The sequence below is a fragment of the Fundulus heteroclitus genome, unplaced genomic scaffold, assembly GCF_011125445.2.
Source record: "Fundulus heteroclitus isolate FHET01 unplaced genomic scaffold, MU-UCD_Fhet_4.1 scaffold_85, whole genome shotgun sequence".
Taxonomy (NCBI): domain Eukaryota; kingdom Metazoa; phylum Chordata; class Actinopteri; order Cyprinodontiformes; family Fundulidae; genus Fundulus; species Fundulus heteroclitus.
In genome coordinates, this window is record NW_023397307.1 from 550388 (window position 1) to 556758 (window position 6371).

The 6371-nt window shown below is 42.1% G+C and overlaps 1 pseudogene; it reads right to left on the bottom strand.

Moving 5' to 3' along the window:
* Positions 1–3146: 3146 nt before the first annotated feature.
* On the bottom strand, positions 3147–4986 carry LOC118562272 (annotated as a pseudogene).
* Positions 4987–6371: the final 1385 nt, after the last annotated feature.

The window sequence follows — 6371 nt, forward strand, 5'->3', positions numbered from 1 at the left end:
GGTCCACCAGGTTCTGCAAAAGCTTTTTCCCTGCTGCCATCAGACTGTTGAACTGCTGCTGAACTGCTGAACTATAACCCATAAACTGGAACATCTGGGCTTCAGCACACCCCTTCGAAACTGGCTGCTAGACTTCCACATCAACAGACCCCAGTCGGTCCGGGTCGGACAGAACACCTCTGATGTCGACTTCAGGAAGAACCAGCCTCACCACACTCCACTGCTCATCAACAGCTCAGCTGTGGAGGTGGTCAGCAGAACCAAGTTCCTGGGGGTGCACATCACGGACAACCTCACCTGGTCTGTGAACACCACGTTACTGGTGAAGAGGGCACAGAAGCGATTGTACTTTCTGAGGAGGATGAGGAGAGCCCACCTGCCCCCGCCCATCCTCACGACCTTCTACAGAAGCACAATAGAGAGCATTCTGACCAGCTGTCTCTCTGTGTGGTGTGGAGGCTGCAGTGCCTCCGACTGGAAGAACGTGAGGAGAGTGGTGAGGACAGCAGAAGGGATCTTCGGGGCTCCTCTTCCCTCCATAAAAGACATTTCAAGTCTGAAATCTTGAAAATTAGTGCAATTTACTATGATTTTTCAAGCTGTATGCAAACAAAATTTCGTTTTGTACGCACTTTGTGCTTACAAAATGACAAATAAAGCTATCTATCTATCTATCTATCTATCTATCTATCTATCTATCTATCTATCTATCTATCTATCTATCTATCTATCTATCTATCTATCTATCTATCTATCTATCTATCTATCTATCTATCTATCTATCTATCTATCTATCTATCTATCTATCTATCTCAGCGCTGTGTGTCTCAAGCCCGTAACATCATCAGGGACCCCTCACACCCCCACCATGGACTGTTCTCCCTGTTGCCCACTTGGAAGAGTCTTCAGCTGATCCAAAATGCTGCAGCAAGAGTTCTGATTAAAATCAACAAGAGGGATCATATTTCTCCTATTTTAGCTTCCTTTAATTGGCTTTCTGTTAAATCAAAAATAGAATTTAAATTCTTCTTCTAATGTATAAAGCCCTTAATAATCAAGCTCCATCACATAATATTAATGAATAATTGAACTTTATTGATCTCACAATGGAGAAATTCACTTCTGCATCTTAACCCATCACCTTGGGGAGCAGTGGGCTGCCACTGTGCGGCGCCTGGGGAGCAATTGGGGGTTAAGGGTCTTGCTTAGGGACCCAGAATGGCAGCTTGTGGGAGTTGAACTCAGAACCTCTGGGACTGAAGCCCTAATAGCAGCCTGTGATGGTGGTTTGACAGGCTTTTAGACAGAGGAGTCCTTATTCTAGAAGAAATCTAATCTGTTACTGTGACTCAGCAGCTTTCAGAAAGAGTTTTAGCTTTTATCGCTCAAATCCATCAGTTTCGTCATTCCAGAGTCTCTCCTCCTATAGACGAGGAGTTGACTGACAGCTAATATTTACTGGCAAAAACAAATTAACCACGACCACAGCTGCCATCCAGGGTTTTGTTTCAGCTGTTTGTTAATTTTGATTTATTAGTTAACTCTCCGGTCTTTAAAATCAGTTTTGGTTTTGGGCTCTTTCTTGTTTGGTTTCTATTATAGCTTGTGTGTGTTGTGTTTAGTCTTAGGTTTAGGTTCTGTATTAGTTTTGGTTTATGGAATAGGTTAGATTTTATTGTAGTTTGATTTTATTTATGTTTCCAGTTCAGTTCTGTCTCTTCCCAGCAATCTGCCAGCTCACTCAATCTGTTTATCTGTCACTCCCCGAACACCAGTCACAGGCCAATCAGTTCAGTTCAGTTCAGTAACTGAACTGAACTTCAGTTACCACCTTTCCTTTGATTATTTCCACCTGTCACTTGTAATTAGTCTTCACTCCTGTTCACCTGCTCACTCCCCTATATAGTCCTGCCACAAACCTCTGCAATATGCCAGATCAATTCGAGCCACTTGGTGAGTCTTATCCAGCGTTCTTTTTCTGGTAGCCCTGTTGATACCGACCCGATTGCCTTTTTGATTCTGAGCCAGCCTGATCCCTGAACCTGATTTTCTTGCCCTGTATGATTGCTTACCTGTTGTTCTGACCTGGACCTGCCTTGGGATATTTTGAGTTTTGCCTTAGCCTTGTCTGTACTTCTGCCTTTTTGGATTGCCATTTTGTGTACCGGATTTTGGACTGCCTTTTTGACCACTGTGCATTGCCTGTCCCTGTTTATTAATAAATCCTGTTTTTGCTTAAAACCTCTCTTGTCTGGCTGAATACTGGGTCCTCTGTCTCTGGTTCGTGACAGGTTTGTGTGGAGTACTGTCAATATTTATTGAACAACTGCATTGATAAACTGACAAGCAAAACAAAACATCTTGAATGTGAATTGATGACAATAATAACAATAATGGTGATAATAATAATAATAATAATAATAAACGTCTATGAAAAAACTATGCATTCAAAGTGATTGTTTTTCATAAATGGTCCATCTTAGGAGACAATAGGGGAGTGTTGGCCTAGTGGTTAGAGCAGTGTGCTTGCACTCAGAGAAGGATGCAAGTACCTGGTTCGATCCCCAGCGCCTGCACTCTGCAGGGGTGTAGGAAGGTTTTAAAATGTGTGTGTGTGTGTGTGTGTGTGTGTGTGTGGGGGGGGGCAAATAAGATAAACTTAAGGCTGTGCATAAAATGTAAAAATACTTAATTAATCAATTCATATTTAAGAAATTAATAAATCAAATTAATACATGGTCCAATATAACTTTACTTCAAGGGGAAGTAACCAAACCTCAACTAGGATATAACTATGCCCTCTATTGAGCCCTCAAAGGAACTAGGTACAAAGACTACATGGACAGGTGGTTTCAATTTTATAGAATACAAATATTTTAGTACTATGATTTTGTTAAACATATAACGCGGATTATACAATTTCCATAATTTTGATATATAACTATTTTGGATGATAAGGAAAAACAGATAATACCAAATTTAATCTGTCAATATTTCAAAGACAAAGAACAATGTTTAAATATACAATTATTACATATTGTTCAATAAACGATAAGCTTTGATCATTTGACATTTTATTGCTGAGTTCACAGTTTTTGCTGCTAAAAGCAACAAGGAGGAAAAACAGCAAATATTCTGGTGCTGATCAGCTGGTTTAGAAAACAATGTTGAGAAATGAACAAACCCAACAGAACCAGAACATCAATTCTGAAGAAAAACAAGTGCTGACAATCTCTGACTATTGATTTCTGTACAGTTTAGACATAAAACAACAACGATCAAGAAAATAATCTGCTGGAGATTTAAAAACCAGAATCAAACTCACTGAACCTTCAGTGGATTCTGTCTATTTGGGATTACAGAACTCAGCAGAACCTTCAACATAAACTCCAGCATGTAGCGGCTGAGTGAAGGTGGTCTGGACTCTGTGGAGGAGAGTCATGGTTTCAGAGACGCTGTAGAAGGACAGAATACCTGCTCTGTGATCCAGGTACACTCCTACTCTGGAGGAACCAGGACCTGAGATGGAGGTCCAGATGTTGTTGTGACGAAATCCATAACCTCCTTGGTAACAATTTAATGCCCAAGATTTGTCATTATATCCAAATCTACATTCATTCCCTAATCCTACTCTGCTGATATTCTTGTATGCGACTGCTACAGAAACTCTCCCTCTCCACTCCACCTCCCAGTAACAACGTCCAGTCAGACTCTCTCTACTCAGAACCTGATAACAACCAGTGAATCTGTCTGGATGACTAGAATAAGACTGAGGTTGAACCATAAATGTCACCTTCCTGTTCCCCTCTGATAGTAACAGCTGACTGTTTGCTGTGTTTGGATCCAGTGTGATTTCACATGAATATCTCAAGAATCCAGCTCTGCTCTCTGGTTCTGGTTCTGACAGTGAAACATCCACCTCAGTGAGTCTCAGTGAGATGTTTGTCCATGCGTCTCTCAGGATGTCCTGTAGTTGATCTCTGAGCTCTGACACAGCTGCTGTCACATCCTCAAAGTAGCTCAGAGGACGGATCTTGATGCTGGATGAGTGTGTAGACTCACTGAGTGCTGACAGTGAGGGGTAGTTGTGGAGAAACTGGTTGTGATCCTCTGTGTCTGAGAGCTGCTTCAGCTCAGCGTCTTTCCTCTTCAGCTCAGTGATCTCCTGCTCCAGCTTCTCCTGAAGCTCTTTGACTCGACTCCCTTCAGTTTCCTGCTGGGATCTGATCTGCTGCTTCACATCAGAGCTTCTTTTCTGGATGAGACGGATCAGCTGAGTGAAGATCTTCTCACTGTCCTCCACTGTTTTATCAGCAGAGTGCTTGATGGCCTCCAGCTCCTGTTGAAGCAGCTTCACATCTTTCTCTCTGTCCTGGATTCTCTGCTGGATGTTTTCTCGTCTCACCTCCAGCTCTCTCTGCCTCTCAGTCCTTTCTGCTGCAGCTGACACTGTGTCGTGGCCTTTATGTTCATCCATAAGGCAGAGACTAACAGATACACTTCTGATCAGTACGACAGAACATCTTCATTCACCTCATCATGACGAGAGCAGATGTTCTCCTGGAGGTTCTTGGAGGGCTCCACCAGCTTGTGTTTCTTAATGCAGCTGAATCATAATGAGGCTGAAGGTGTTTCTCACAGAAAGAGGCCAGACAGAATAAACAGGACTTGATGGCTTTCAGTTTTCTTCCAGAGCAGAAATCACAGGCCACATCTTCAGGTCCAGCATAGCAGAGATCAGCAGGAGCAGCTTGGAGTCCAGTCTTCTTCAGCTGCTCCACTAAAGCTGCTAACATGGTGCTTTTTCTTCAGAACGGGCCTCGGTGTGAAGGTCTCCCTGCACTGAGGGCAGCTGTGGATTCCTTTGTGATCCTCCTCATTCCAGAAGTTTTTAATACACTTCATACAGTAGCTGTGTCCACAGGGAATAGTCACCGGATCCTTCAGTAGATCCAGACAGATCGAACAGGACAAGGTTTCTCGGTCCAGCTGGTTCTGCTCCATTTCTCCTCTCGGTCACAGTGACTGTGTGAGTTTCATTTCCTGAAAACAGCAACAGCTCTGAGCTCTGAGCTACGAATCACGTGTCAGAGCAGAGAGGCTGCAGCCAATCAGCTTTCACCTCCAGCAGATGTTGCTCCACCAGCTTCAAGGTGTGTCTGAGAGCAGGAAGAACAGGGAGGGTTATCAGGTTTTACAGCCTGCAGAATAAGGAGCAGAGGTCGCCTTTATAAAGCTTGTGTACGCACGAAATTGGCCTGAAACGTGTGAATCCCCCTTCCCATGCAAAATTCAGATCTATAACCAAAAAAAAAAAAAGCTTTACAAGAACATGTGTGATCCTCACGGCAGCTCTGACCCAGGTTTATAGATTGGATTGAAATGTGCTCATCATAAGTCAGAGGTATATTTACTGTTTCTGGTTATATCTGCACAATTTATTAATAACAGACTTAAATGTTATTCTTTGTATATACAATGTTTCTTACCAGCAGTTTGGTTTAAGTATAGTCATGTTTATTTGGTTCGGCATATGTAGTGCCCGTATATGACCAGCAGGGGGAGCCTAGCGCCATTATGCCTTAGTAAAGAGCAGCAGAACTTCCTCCTTATTTATTCAATTATTTCCCCTTTTCAGGGCTTTTACATTTGGAGGCACCGCTGGGATGGTGACTGGGAGGCTGGGACCCTACATCAGAGGAGAACACCCCACATCAAATGCTGATTTAAACCAGCATTAGGTTGGCTTAAATCTTATCTGTCGGACAGATTCCAGTTTGTTCAGGTTAATAATAAATCTTCTTCAAACTCTAGGGTCACTTGTGGAGTACCACAGGGTTCAGTCCTTGGACCAATTCTCTTTATTATATATATGCTTCTGATTTGCAAAATTATCAGACAGCATGGGATTGATTTCCACTGTTATGCTGATGACACTCAGCTATATTTATCCATAAATCCTGATGAATCCAATCAGTTACTTTGACTGCAGTCATGTCTTGATGCCATCAAAAGCTGGATGACTTTAAATTTCCAGAATTTGTAATCTTTGGACCAGAGTCCTCAAAAAAAAAAACTTCTTAACCAATAACTTCATCTGGATGGCATTAACTTGGCCTCTGGTAATAAAGTAAAAAATCTTGGTGTTATTTTTGACCAAGACATGTCATTTAAATCCCATATTAAACAGGTTTCCAGAGTTTCCTTTTTTCACTCTAGGAATATCGCCATAATTAGAAACATTCTATCCAGGAATGATGCTGAAAAACTAGTTTATGCATTTGTTACTTCAAGGCTGGACTATTGTAATTCTTTACCATCAGGAAGTCCACAAAATGCAGTTCAAAGTCTTCAGCTGATCCAAAATGCTG